Genomic DNA, 15,230 nt, shown 5'->3' with positions numbered 1-15,230 from the left:
ATGTGCCCAGAGGCACACAGCACATGAGTGGCCGGGGCAGGGTTTGAACCCAGGCAGCCTGGCTCTGGAGCCTGTGCCTTTAACCGTCGCACTCTCCTGCCTCCCAAGTCATGTACCTGCTCTGACTATAAAGGCTTGAAAACTGTTCCGCAAAGTGGTGTGGGAAATGGAGTCAGCTCAGTTGTAAAAAGCCTGTCATCCTCATGGTGAATGCTTTTGCATGGCTGTAGGAGTTCTTACGCCGTTGTCCAACGCATCTGTAAAGTCATGTCCATTTGGCGTGTTGGGAAATAGAAACATAGATAAAAACTCCCCAGCGATGCACAGACTTTCCAGCTGATCTCACTGGAAGCAGGTATTCCTGGTAGGGACTGTGTTTAGCGCCACTCCAGATGTTTGTGGCTGCAGTACGACCCCTGACCCTTGCGGGGTGCCTCCATCACTGAGATGCTGAGCGAAGGAAGGAAGAAGAGAGAGGTAACTCTAAAGAGAGAGTACTGAGATGATCTGGTCACCATTACATCATGATCCACTTCCCCATCTTACCTCCGGACAGTAGATGGACGGAGGGGCTGGGTCCTTGGGAGGACAGAGCACCCGAGCAAGAGTTACCTGTCCTATAGGTTCCAGAACAAGAGGAGGTGGTTGGCTGCTTGGGAGCCCCAGGTTTTCAGAACAATGGTGTTGTCGTAGAACTGTGTCCCCTAGAAAGGTATGTTGAAGTCCCCACTGCCTGTGAATGTGAACTTATTTGGCAATAGGGTCTTGGCAGATGTAATTAGTTAAGTTCAAGTCACGGTGGATTAGGCTGGACCCTAAATGCAATATGACTGGTGTCCTTATAAGACAAAGAGAAAAGACACAGACAGGACAATGCCATGTGACGACACAGAGACATACAGAGAGAAGACGGCCGTGTGAAGACTGAGGCGGAGGTTGCAGTGATGCAGCTGCAAGCCAAGAAATGCTGAGGTTGGCCAGCAGCCGCCAGAAGCTGGAAGAGCTAAGGAAGAATCCTTCCCTAGAGACTTCAGAGGGAATGTGGCCCTGCCAACACCTTGATCTTGGACTTCTAGCCTCCAGAACCATGAGAAGAAATCTCTATTGTCTTTAGCCACCCAGCTTGTGGTACTTTGTTATGGCGGCCACAGGAAACTAACACACACAATCTCCCTGCTCTCCTCCCGCATCTTCTCCATACCCCAGACCCCTGCTTAGCTTTCTTCACTTCCTCCCGCAAGGGACGCTCAGCCCTGAGCACCACTATTTTAGTCCATATCCTTCTCTACCCCAGTGCATTTTGTTTTCCATGCCCATTTGGTGGCTTTTATTTTTTATTCCAGGAAGAGGTTAAGGGTTTTTTTTTTTTCCTTAAGTCTCTCTCAGTTCAATTTGGACCAAATTGGAGAAAAGCAGTGGCTTTCTCCTTTATTCAGCGGCCGCCTTCAGACGCTGGCCCATGGGAGAGTCAGGGCTGTCCCCCGTATTGGAGCTATTAAACTGTTGTAAGAAAGAGGCCTTTGTCACGGGGAACACGGCACTCGGCTCAGAAACAGAGACAGATTGTGCCAGAAAACAAACAACAAAAAAAAAGGCTCAACCACAGAATTCTTTGGGACTTCAGTCATCAGCCTCTCGCTTGTTCTTAAAAGACAAATTTCCTTTCTTCGGTGTAACTCCATCAGATAGGTCGTCAGGTTTTAATTCTGTCCAGAACGGAGGGCTGGGGGCCCTCCCCAGACCATCTGCGCACCCAGGGCCTCCGCCCAGCTCGTGGGCTGCATTACCTCATGCCTGCCTGTCTGCAGGCTGGGGAGTGGGAGGCCCGCAGGCCTGCTCGGGAGGCAGGCGGCAGAACCAGGGCCTGGGTTAGCTGTTCTTTAGTGCAGGGGAGGGAGAAGCATTGGAGAAGCCAGTGAGCCCGAGTTACAAACGTAACGTTATAAATATGCGATGACTTTTATAACTCTGCACTCCATCTGGGAGAGACCTCAGAGATCCTCATTGTATGCAGGAGAAAAATGGAAGTAAAGTGACTTGCCCAAAGCCACACCGTCCCCTAGCATCAGACCATGCCTGCCTGCTCAGGACCTGTGGCCAGAATGCCACTTGGCCCAGCATGGTGCCCAGGAACTGCTGTGGGCCCAGAGCCTTCTCTTCAGAGCATTTGCCACAGAGCCCTCAGCTGCCTCTTGGCCAGCTTTCGCCCTTGATCATCTTTTATCACTTCCGGGTTAACATCCCCAGTGGCTGCTCAGGTGCACGCCGTGGGAGTGAGCCGTGGAGCAGATGGAGAGAGGAGAGGAGGGGAGGGGCTTTACCTGGGCCTCTGGGAGGGAGCCCGGATCCTGGTTGTAAAATGAATGCATGCATAGGATGATGTTTTAAGAAGACAAGGCAGAAGGAGTGCCTCGACATTTGGAGGAGGTGCAGGAAGCGGGAGTTCATGCCGTCTTTCTCCTCCTGTCCCTAGTGCTTTGTGAACCCTGATTTGAGGACCAAGTGTGAAGATCACCCCAGGCACGATCGAGAACACAGGTCCCGGGTCTCCACTTCAGACACTGAGTCAGATCGCAAGGTCTGGCCCAGAAATCAGCATTTCCAACAAACTTCCTGTGCTGTGGATGCACCCACAGCATGAGAACCACCGTTCTGGAAGGAAAGTAGAGAAGAGGGTCCTAGGGCACCTCCTCACCCCCATTTCCGTGGTCCCCTCTGAAGGGGGATGTTCTTCCTGAGGCCACGTCTTTTCTGTCTTTTCTAAGTCGGGAGAGAGAAGTACCACTCAGTGCATGTAGCCCCCATCTAAGGCGAGCCTCTCATTACAGATGAATGACAATGAAGGAATGCCGGCTTCTTGTTACACGAGGGCAAACTGTTAAACAATTTGCAGGACCTTACCCAAAATGAAAATGCAGGGCCCATTGTTCAAAAAGCAGGAAGAAATCATTTTCCTTTCTTCCACGATGTGTCTCTCAACCTGTTATGGTGTTTTGTTTTTTTAAATTTTACATTGTGGTAAAATATACATAGCATAAAACTGACCATCTTAACTGTTTTTAAGTGTATGGTTTAGTGGCATTAGGTACGTTCAAATTGTACCACCATCACCACCATCCATCTCCGGAACTCTTTTCATCTTGAAAAGCTAAAACTCTGTTCCGTTTAAACAACCACCTCCGATTGCCCCCTGCCCTCAGCTCCTGGCACCCACCATTCTACTTTCTGTCTCTGTGAATTTGACTACTTACTCTTGGTACCTCGTTTACATGGAATCATCCAGTATTTCTTTCTGTGACTGGCTTACTTCGCTTAGCATAATGTCCTCAAGGTTCATCCATGATGTAGCATGCGTCAGGATTTCCTTCCTTTTTAAGGCTGAATAACATTCCATCACATGTAAATACCACGTATTTATTCATTCATCCATCAGTGGGCACTTGAGTTGCTTCCACCTTTTGGCTGTTGTGAATAGTGCTGCTGTGAACATGGGTGTGCAAATGTCTCCCTGAGACCCTACTTTCAATCCTTTTGTATATATCCTGAAAGTGGAATGGCTGTATCACATGGGAATTTGATTTTTGGTTTTTTGAGGAGCTTTGTCATAGTTTTTTAATTGCTAATTAATGTTGTGCTCCCCTGGGTATAAGGGTACTTCCTGGAGGAGTTCAGACCCTCACAGGTTCCCAGGGCCCCACACCCTGACCAGACCAGGTACACGGGGAGTATGCATCTGCCCCTGACCTTCCCGGACCCCAGGCCCCTGAGTGGCTGCTCTGGTCGCTGAGCCCTGCGTTAGGGAGAGTAGAAAGAAACCGGGACAGAAAAGTCAGGGTAAAGGGGCTGTGTGATGCCAGGGAAGGTGATTTTGAATATGTCCATATAAAGATCTGTGGTTCCAGGCTGTTCCATCAATTGTTCTTTGACCAAACAAACCTCTCATTGTTGCCTCTCAAATCCAGGCACGTTCCCTCTCCAGCCAGGCAGGTCGGGAGCTCCGGGAACCCAGATCTGAACCCGGGGCAGTGATGGAAGTCCAGGTGGTTCCCCCTCTCTGCCAGGCTGGGGGAGAGGCCCCGTAATCACAGTTGGGTGCTGCACTCTGGAGTCTAAACACAGACAGGGTTCAGACTCCAGCTTTCTTATTTAAGACCCAGCTGCCTGGGGCCCGCCCGGTGGCGCAGTGGTTATGTGCGCACGTTCCGATTTGGCGGCCCTGGGTTCACCGGTTCGGATCCCAGGTGCAGACATGGCTCCGCTTGGCACGCCATGCTGTGGTAGGCATCCCACATATAAAGTAGAGGAAGATGGGCATGGATGTTAGCTCAGGGCCAGTCTTCGTCAGCGAAAAGAAGAGGATTGGCAGCAGTTAGCTCAGGGCTAATCTTCCTCAAAAAAAGAAAAAGAAAAAAGACGCAGCTGCCTCATCTGTAAGAATGGGGTTCCCTTGAGGAATAAGTCAAAGTGAGGGCCAGGCTCTTGGGGTGGTTCCTGCTGTATGGCTGTTCACCCTCTCAGCGGCAGGCTGTGGATGTTACAGCTGTGTGTCTTCATCTGGGACTGGAACATGCAAGGCAGGATGAGGTAGAGACTTTCCAGTGGGAGTGGCCAGTGGTTGGAAGAGCATGTCTCTGTTCTGACTTCAGATTATTTGTGACACCTGCTTGTTAGTAACACATAAGCAATTTATGTCATTAGACATAACTGTGATGTCATCGTTATGAGTTGTGTGCCGTCTAACATGTGCACACTTCAACAACCCCACATGACCATCCGTAACCTGGGTCCTCCACCTTCTTAATCCCCCCTTAGAGTTCAGCTGAGTTGGGTAGGGAGCCCACTCCTCAATTAAAGACTAAAAAGGGACCTGGCATAACATGCCCCTTCATGTGTACCAGGTAATGGTTTAAAAATTAGCATATATCGGCCAGCCCTGTGGCATAGTGGTTAAGTTCAGCACTTTCCACTTCGGCGGCCTGGGTCATGGGTTCAGATCCTGGGCACAGACCTATACCACTCATCAGCCATGCTGTGGTGGCGACCCACATATAAAGTGGAGGACGATCAATGTAGATGTTAGCTCAGGGCTAATCTTCCTCAAGAAAAAAAAGAGGAAGAATGGCAACAGATGTTAGCTCTGGGCTAATCTTCTTCAGCAAAAAAATCCCCCAAAACAAAAAACCACTTATAACCATTATAAATACACCTAAAAACATATTTTTGTAACAGCTTTATGGAGATATAATTTGCGTACTATATAATTCACTCATTTAAAGTAAACAATTCAGCGGTTTTTAGTATGTTCAGAGTTGTGCAGCCATCAGCACAGTTTTAGAACATTTTCATCACCCCAAAAGGGAACTCTGCACCCTTTAGCAGTCACCCCCACTTCCTCTCAACCCTTCAACCCCTGGCAACCACTAACATCCTTTCTATCTCTATAGACTTTGCTACTTTGGACATTTTGTATATATGGAATCGTGGAACATGTGGTCTGTAACTAGTGTCTTTAACTTAGTATGTTTTCAGAGTTAATCCATGTTGTAGCACGTTCCAGTATTTCACTCTGTTGTATGACTAAATAATATTCTGTTGCATGGATGTGCCACATTTTGTTTATCCATTCATCAGTTGATAGACATTTGGGTTGTTTCTGCTTTTTGGCTATTGTGAAAAATGCTGCAGTGAACATTTGTGTACAAGTTTTTATGTGGACATGATTTTCAGTTTGCTTAGGTGTATACCTAGGAGCAGAATTGCTGAGTCAGATGGTAAATCTATATTTAACTGTTCGAGGAACTGCCACCCTGTTTTCCAAAACGGGTGCACCATTTTACATTCCCACCAGCAGTGGAAGAACATTCTGGTTTCTCTCATCCTCTCCAACGCTTGTTATTATCTGACTTTTTGATTATAGCCATCGTACAGGGTGTTGAGTGGTATGCCACTGTGGTTTTGATTTGAGTTTCCCTGATGGTTAATGATGTTGGACATCTTTTCAAGTGTTTATTGGCCATTTGTCTATCTTCTTTGGAAAAATGTCTATTAAAGTCCTTTCTCCAGTTTAAAACTGGATTATGTGACTATATTATTGAGCAGCAAGAGTTCTTTATGTATTTGATAGACAAGTCCTTTATCAGATAAATGATTTGCAAGTGTGTTCTCCCATTCTGTGGGTGGTTTTTTCACTTTCTTTATGGTGTCTTTTGAAGTACAAATTTTTACAATTTTGATGAAGTCCAATTTATCTCCTTTTCTTGTTTCTGGTGAGAGTGGACACCTTTGTCTTGCTCATTATCTTGGGGGAAGGCTTTTAGTCATTCACTTTAGCCATTATGTACAATGTTAGCTGTAGGTTTTTCATAGATGCTTTATATCAGATCAAGGAAGTTCCCTTCTAGTCCTAGTTTGTGGAGGGTTTTTATCATGAAAGGGTGTTGGATTTTGTCAAATGCTTTTCCTGCACCTATTGAGATGATTATGTGTTTTTGTCTTTTATCCCATTGATATGGACTGTTGCATTGATTTTCAGATGTTAAACCAACCTTGCATTCCAGAGACAAATCCCACTTGGTTATGGTGTATAATCTTTTTTTGTATGTTGCTGGATTTGGTTTGCCAGAACTCAGTTGAGGAAGTTTGCGTCTATATTCATAGGAGGTATTGGTCTTCAGTTTTCATGTTCTTGTTATGTCCTCGTCTGGTTTTGGCATCAGGGTAATACTTGCAGTCCAATTAGATATAGCAGATGAAAATGACTAGAAAACCACCCAATTTTTTTCATTTGTTCAGCTAGATAGATATTAGTGCCTGTCACAGAGATTGAGATTCTGAGGGAGGAAGAAGAGAATGGTGAGTTTGATGACTGAGTTAAGAGCAGGGTATGAGAACCCTTTGGGTTTTACCTCTGTTGACCTAACAATTGCTAATCTGTTTTGAGGAAAGTGTGGTTCACAATCCCCACCTTTTCTGGGACAATTGGTGGGCCTGTCACCTATGCTTGAAAACTCCCATCTACATTCTGATCAAGGAATGCAGGAGTAGTTCCTGCTGTCTAAGATGCATGTCCAGTATCAAGGTGAGACTTGCTGTCAGACCCCTCACCTATGCTTGGCTCCCACCTTGTTACTCACTTTCAGACCTGGGCTTAAGTGTCTGGGTCTGAATTCTTTCAGCTTGGATTCTGACCTCATTACCTACCTGATGTGTGAATGCAGAAGTCCTCACCCTGCACTCCATGAGCACTGAGCCTCATCACCCCCGTCTCCGATGGCATGTTCTGCCTGCTTGAACCTGCTTCTTCTCCTCTACCTTTCGCTTTACCTGGACTCCTCAGACCATCTTGTCTGCTTGTATTTTGAGCTGCTTATCTGTTGTTCCTCACTGGTACTGCCTTTTTCCATTGCTCTCTTATCTCTAGGATCTTGACTCTTGTTTCCCCACCTGGACTCAACTCTTCTTACATCCTGTCCTGATACCAACTGACCTCACCTCTCCCCATTACTCCCACAATGTCTAGTCTGTCCATACTGTTGGGCCTAGATTTCCCTGGCCTGTCCCATCCTGCTGCTGATCATATCTCAACTGTGACCCATGGTATTGACTTTCAAGGTAAAAATTCTATTTGTTTCCCTCTGCGGTTTAGTTAAATACATGAAAGCATATCCTTTGACCGAGGGTCTTTGTAGATGGAGAAACAAGGAAGTGCTGCTTCTTTCCAGGTGAGGATTACCTTTAAGCTCTGGGAGGTTCCTCATGTCACCCAGCAAAGCACTGGAAACCTTTCAAAGCAGACCGAAAACTCAAACATCAGAATCACAAACACTGCTTTCTGGCAGGGCCATGCCCAAGACTTTAGCTGGATCCGAGACATCCTGCAAACATTCTCTCCATATTGCCTTTTATATTACCTTCTATTAAAAAAAAAAAATGAGGACGGAGAAAGGATAGATTAACATGAGATAGAGGGCAGGCGATAGGTGTGGTGGGCAGACAGATCACTCTGAGATTGCTACATTCCCAAAGGAGCAACCAGATCAATGTGATCAATACCCAGTTTGATCAGATCAATAACAACGAAAGTTATAATGAAAAACAAAATTTCTGGGACCTGGAGGGGAAAAAAAATCTGAGGATGCAGCTAAAGATAACTCACTGCATTTCAGGAGTGTTTAACAAAAAGAAACTCGCAGACAGACATATCCTGGAAAATTTTTTTAATTCCAAAGATGAATAAAATATCACAGAAGCGTTCAGATAGGAAAACGGGTTACTTATAAAGGAATTAAATTCTAATTGGTCAGAAAGTAGCTCAAGTGAGAGGGGATGTTCACTGAAAGGGTACAGTGAGACCTGCAGCCTCGGAACAACTAAAATTGGGCCTAGAAAACCTCTTTCTGCCTCTCGCGTGTACACACATACTCACACCCTCTCTTCACATTTCGTTCATGGCTCAGTAAGGCAGCCAATCGATACGGCAGTCCGTCCATCATTTCTTGGCCCAACAGCTACTGTCCAGGAATGCAGCTTTCTTTGTTAAAATGTAACTAACTGAGAGAGGCAAGATATTTGGCTTAGCTCATCTCTGTCCAGGAGGGACCCTTAAACAACGGATCAAGAACCAGTCTATGGGGGCCAGCCCAGTGGCTCAGTGGTTAAGTTCACATGTTCCACTTCTCGGCGGCCCGGGGTTTGCTGGTTTGGATCCCGGGTGCGGACATGGCACCGCTTGGCAAGCCATGGTGTGGTAGGCGTCCCACATATAAAGTAGAGGAAGATGGGCATGATGTTAGCTCAGGGCCAGGCTTCCTCAGCAAAAAAGAGGAGGACTGGCAGTTGTTAGCTCAGGGCTAATCTTCCTCAAACAAAAAAAAAAAGAACCAGTCTATGTATCAGCTCCCTTTGCCAGGTATCCTCTCCTGGTCCAATCCGTGGGCACCCCGGACAAAAAGAGTTCCTTCCTGGTCAAGCAAATGACTTGAAAGAAAAAGGCCAAGTGTCTGAGTCTGGATTTCTTAGAAAACAGCCCAAGGTAAGTTGCCATGCTGTGGTTTATCAGGAGGCCACTCCCAGAGAAGCAGGAGTGAGGGGAAGAGGAGGTGAATGGCACAGGGAAGGCGAGAAAGTAAATCCAACGCCCATCATTGAGTTGGCCATCACCTCTCAAAAAAAGAAGTGTCGATGTCGGTCACAGGTCACGAGGAACATCTTCAAACATGCTGAAGGGAACTGCCGAGTCTCAGACTGTCTTTGGAAGGTACAGGGGGCCAGCAGGAGAAAGGCCAGTGATCCGTCTCATGATTCCTCCCATCTCCTGCTTGTTTGGTCCAAGCCCGCCTCTCCCTTGCTTCCGAGTTGCATCACCCATCCCTCCGGGGAGCTGCTGTGGGTCTTGTTAGGGGGGTGTGGACATTGCAGCTGCCATGGGTCCACCCACCCTGGGCGAGACACTGAATCCTTACTCCTGAGGAGGCTGAGACCATCCCAGATGGTAGAGGTGACCAGCTGTGGGTGAGACTTCAGGAATGGTGTGATGTATTAGCCACGGTTCTCCAGAGAAAGAGAACCAACAGGAGGTGTGCATATAGAGAAAGAGATTTCCACATGATCATGTGATTATGGAGGCTGGCAAGACTGAGCTTGCAGTATGGGCTGGCAGACTTGAGACCCAGGAGAACCAATGGTGCAATTCTAGCCCGAAGGCAGTTGGCTGGAGAATTTTCTGCTACTCTGGGAGGGGTCAGTCTTTTTCTTCTATTCAGTCCTTTCGACTGGTTAGACAAGGCCCACCCACATTGTAGAGGGCAATCTGCTTTACTCTACTGATTGAGATGTTAATCTCACTCTACCCCACCCCACCCCCACAGAAACACCCAAAATGATATTTCGCCAAATATTTGGGCACCCCATTGACACATAAAATGAACCATCACACAGGAGACTTTCTGGATCTTCTCAAGAAACTCTGCCAAGATTTGGAGTTCAGGCAGGATCACAGGGAACTAAAGTGGAGGAGACTGGTCCCATACACTGGACTTGGCAGGCCAATTGCCCACCATGTCTGACGCTAGATTACTACCAGGAGTTAGTTACTGTTCTGCACAGATTATAACTGATATGTGTGTATCTTTCAATTCTGTTCACTTGTCTCTTGCTGATGAAAATGTTATCATTTAAACTGGTTATACTTTGAGGATAGTCTCTGCCATGCTTGAGAAGAATGGATAAAAAGAGGCTTCAAGGCTGAACTTTGTTACTTGCAAACTATTATTCCACGCCGTAGGCTTTGCGTTCCCGATCATGTTCTCTTTGGTGGAAAGAAAATGAACTGTAACTTACTGACAACATGACAGAAGAAGCATGCGTGTCTGTGGGTGTGCGCGTGTGCCGAGGAGGATGCCTGGGAATTTGTGCTCCTTATAAATGGAAATGATGATGTCTTAAGAGTGGTCTGAAGACATGCAAGTCTTTCTTCTCTTTCTCTTCCTTGAGTGATTCCTTATCGATTTCTGATCTGCCCCACAGCACCGCCCACATATTCCGGCCGATACACATAGACGTATTCTCCTTCAGGACAGGCCCGCATTGTTTCAGTTGTAATCAATATAACAAAACTGTAAATGATATAGTTTACGTTCTTTTTTTCATGCTAACTCTCGGAAATCCGGTGAGCATTTTCCATTCACAGCGCATCTCAATTTGGGCTTACCATGTTTCAGATACTCAGCAGCCATATGTGGCTCGTGGCTGCCATATTGGATAGCGTAGCTCTCAGGCAGTGGTTATAAATCTTGGCTGCACGTTGGAATCACCTGGGGAGCTCTAAAATACTGCTGTCTCGGTCCTCCCTGGCAGCAGTTCTGATGTCATTGGGTTGGGCTGGGGCCTGGGCTCCTCAGGTGACTGTTATCCCGTTGGGTTGAGAACGACTGGCCTACAGGGAGCTCTCCCCGGGAAGCCGAGTCTTTTCCCCCCGCTCTGACCAGACCTCTCTTCCCATCCATCGCCGTGAGACTCACTTTGTAAACAGAAATTAAGCAAGCTCTGACTTGGGTCAGGAGTAGAAGAAAAACAGAAACAGGATGGTATTAAATTCTGTCTGGCAGGCAAGAGAGAACAAGCTGAATTCATTTGTCTTCTCTGGGTCTGTTTACCAACAAGCTCAGTAATTATTTGTTTTGCCACTGCCCTTTAAGCTGGCGATGTGTTTCTTGTTCTCTGAGAATTGAGAATCATTCAGGAACACTATAGATGTGGCAAGATTTCCCCTTATGTTCTGTTGGGAGCTTCCAATGGGAGTGAAGGCATTCCACAGGGAGTCCTGATTCCTGGAGAGAACTACAGGAAACTGAGGATATTGTGAATTCTGCGGAACCCATTTTTCTCTGTCCTAGACAAGTGAACTCTCCTTCTCCACAAATAGAAACCAGTCCAGACAAACCGCAGAGACTCGGGTTTCTAAATGCATCCCAAAAGATTGTTTCAGGGGAGTGGACAGATGAGGTCTGAGTAATTCAGTCAGCAGGAAAACAAACACAGCGACGCCCCATATCTGAGAGCCAGAGTGTCGGCAGGCAGCTGTTGGCCAGTTCCAGCAGCTGGCAAACACCTGGGGCCCCATGCGCCCAGCTGGTCCCTCACTCTTAGATTAGACTTCCCAGGGAGGGAACAGAGTTAGAAGCCATATGTCTTGGGGAACAGAAGATTGCTGAGGGTTTCCTGGGGCCTGTGAAACCAGAGAAAAATATACAGCAGACAGAATCATTGGGAGGAAGTGACACCTGCTTGATTTTTACTCTATTTGGATGATTTCAATCCAGAATTCCTAAGGAAGTAACTGGCCTGAGCAAAAGCTTTTGCTGGAGTGAACATGCCTGGGAAGATGCAGGTGGCCCAGCCTTTGCCAGTGAGCTCTCTGTCTGCTTGGAGGCCAAACCCTGTATGTTGACCTTCAGGTAGAAGAGATGGGCCAATCCATGTACCCTTATCCATCCAGCCTGTCACTGGGACCCTGTAATTAAAAATGTGGGTACCATGTGGCTATAGATAAGACAGTTGGTACAGTTTGATGAATAACTCACACAGGAACAAATTCCATGACTTTACTAGTGACATTCACAGATAACCACCTTGCCTATTAATATAGTTCACATGAAGTCAACCACATATCCCCCGTTCTTCTCCAGTTTACATTCTCTTTTAAGATAAATGTGTGGGGAGAGGGAACAGGATCTTGATGACTAACCTTTTCCTTACTCTGGTCCCCAACCAGTAGAGTGTACTTTTGCTACTGGTTTTTGTTTTTTGTGGGATTTTTTTTTTGGTGAGGAAGATTGGCCCTGAGCTAACACCTGTTGCCAATCCTCCTCTTTTTGCTTGAGGAAGATTCGCCCTGAGCTAACATCTGTGCCAATCTTCCACTGTTTTGTATGTGGGATGCTGCCACAGCATGGCTTGATGAGCAGTATGTAGGTCTGTGCCCAGGATCCAAAACTGTGAACCCCAGGCTGCTGAAGCAGAGCACACGAACTTAACCACTATGCCACCAGGCTGGCCCCCAACTTTTGCAACTGTTTTAATGAGATATTTTTAGTTTTCATTTATATCATTTGTAAGAAATAGAACCACAATACATATTGTCCTAAACTAAAAAGAGAATTTACTGGTTCACAGAGCTGAACAGTCCAGGGATACTAGCTTCAGGCACAGTTTGATCCAGAGGCACAAATTATATCATTAGGCCTCTGCTTATTTTTCTCTCCTTCAGCTCCTCAATGTTGGCCTGATTCTCAGGCTCTACATGGTGGCAAGATGGCTTCCTAATAACAGATCCAACCCTGCGTCCTCCCAGGTTCAAGTCCAATAGAAATAGGCCATCTACTTTCGATAGCTCCCTTGCAGTCTGAGTAGATCAGCTTATATCATATACTCTTTCTTGAGCCAATTACTGTGACTAGAGGGGTAGAACTACACCGATTGTCCAGAGCAGGATCACAGTCTGCTTCCTGGAGCTCAGCGTGGAGCCTCTGCTGAGCCCCATGGACTGAGAGTCGGGGAGGGCATTCCTGGGGGGGACTTCCTGGTCACTCTAAGGTACGAGAGGAGGCCTTCACACGCTTGGTCCTTCGCAGTGGATTCCACTGGTCCTTCTTGGGTAGAATGCACACAGAGAGATGGAGCTTCAGCTTTTTTCTGTGGCCGTGTCATTGTGGACATAGAGTCCACCATCAAACTGAGGGCCTCTCAGGGCCTCAAAGAACAGAGCTTGGTAAAATGCCCAGCGCTTTGCAAACCCAAGTCTTCTTTTTACTGTCATTCCTCAGGACCTGTGACGTTAGCTCTCCCTTCACTGCTTTAGACTAAAGGACCAAAGAATCGTGTCGTTAGACTTCAGAGACGTAACCCAGCACCGTGTTACGAACACAGACTCTGAAGCCAGACTTCCTGGGTCTGAGTCCAGGCTCTGCCATTGACTAGCTGGGTCGCCTTGAATTAGTTACGGAAGATCTCTGTGCCTTGGTTTCCTCATCTGTAAATTGGGCATGAGAAGAGCATCTTCCTTGGATTAATGAGTTAATATGTGTCAGATGCTCCAAACACTGTCTGGCGTGGAGCAGGTGCTCTATAGTAAAAACCACAGCTTTCACTGTTATGAAGTGGCTTCCTCTATTTAGGGATCCTCACACAGAGAAATGAGGTAGAAGGTAGCTAAACCTTTCCTACATTCATTCAGGGTCTTGGTTTCTAAAAACCCCGAGTCCATCTTGGCTGGCAAAGGGATGTTACTGTTTTCTGAAAAGGATTTAGAGACTGGATCTGTCTGGTCTTTGGCCTTAAAAAAACTACTTCATCTCATCAGAAACATAGGAACAGAAAGCCTTACCCTGTGTGCTTCTCCAGCCTGTTGTCAAGACCGAGAATGCGGGTGACACGCTTGGGCCCTGTGGGGTAGAGGTGGCCCCAGAGCCACACCCATGGGCATCACCCCCACGGTTGTTCCCTCCACCCGGGCAGGAAAATGCCCTTTCAAAGGCGTTCCTCTGCTTGCTACGTATTCTCATCATAATAGTTGTCCCATCTCTTGCCCCCACAGAACTGCTATAATTAAAAGGCCATCGGCTCTGCGTATCATGACTTGGCCATCAAAGTGTCTGCAGGTTGGAACTTGAGCCTCAAGGGATTTGCTTTTGATGCATTGGGGTTTATGTTGTTGTCTCTCTTCCTCCTGAAGCGTAGACACAACAGGAATATCTCTTCACTGGGACTTTTCAGGGCCTTATGGTTTGGAAAGGATCCACTCCTGATGGAAACCCCCTAACATTTCAGGAAGAGCCTATGAAACAAATGCGAGTGGGAGGAGGAGGCGGAAGAATGAAGACATGACAGTCCGCAGCTCTGGTGCCTGGCGATGAGGCAAAAGGGAGCTCGAGAGACCAAGCACTTAAGTTTTCTTTGTTGCGCTCAGACTCCCAAACCCACAAAGACAGCTGGAATCCATTCTTAAAGTCCCTTGGAAAAGAGAAATTCGCATCCTCTCCCAGGCACCCTTCCTGCTTTCATGCAAAAGGACTTGGCCCTGTGGGTCTTTTGGACGCATCATTCTTTGTCGCGGGCCTGTCCTGTGTATGGTCGGATGTTTAGCAGCATCCCCGGCCTCCACCCACCACATATGAGAAGCACCCCTCCATAGTTGTGACAACTAAGATGTCTCCAGACATCGCCCAATGTCCCCTGGGGGGCCAAATCGCCCTGGTTGAGCATCCTTTGAAGGCAGCCAACAATGTGCCAGGCACTGGACCAGGTGCTGGTTAAAGGAAAACCAGTAGGTGTCTACCCTGGAACTTAGAAGAACAGAGTCAAAATCGATTGCAAATCAGTGTAAATGCATAGAGCATGGATGGGTGCATCTGGGGTAAATTAGTGATCTGTTCACGCTGAGAAATGTCTCTGTTCTGTGAAGTGAGTCTTTACTGCCTTCCCAAGGAGCTTTCCCTGGCCCCAAGGGAGGCCTCCTTACTTCACTGCCCCTCAGAACCACTCCGTCCGCCCTCCTCAGCGGGAAGGGAGCAGCTGCTCCCCATCTCCCCGAGAGCAACACTTCAGAGGCCTGGCCCGCTTCCTCCACGCCTTGCTCTCTCCAGGCGAGGTTCCAGGTCTCTAACCTCCTGGGAGGCATTGTGGGCAAGGCCGAAATCGTGCCAAACATCTGGATGAGAACTGCAAGATGTGGC

General features: G+C 47.3%; 1 protein-coding gene across 5 annotated transcripts in view; it reads left to right on the top strand.

Moving 5' to 3' along the window:
- SLC39A11 (solute carrier family 39 member 11) overlaps window positions 1-15,230 on the top strand; it is a 339,059-nt gene that overhangs the window by 285,264 nt on the left and 38,565 nt on the right. The gene's annotated exons all lie outside the window — the stretch shown is intronic.

This window comes from Equus quagga, chromosome 11, assembly GCF_021613505.1.
Source record: "Equus quagga isolate Etosha38 chromosome 11, UCLA_HA_Equagga_1.0, whole genome shotgun sequence".
NCBI classification, from domain to species: domain Eukaryota; kingdom Metazoa; phylum Chordata; class Mammalia; order Perissodactyla; family Equidae; genus Equus; species Equus quagga.
Note: the sequence above shows the minus strand (reverse complement) of the source record. Positions and strands in the feature narration are given on the sequence as shown.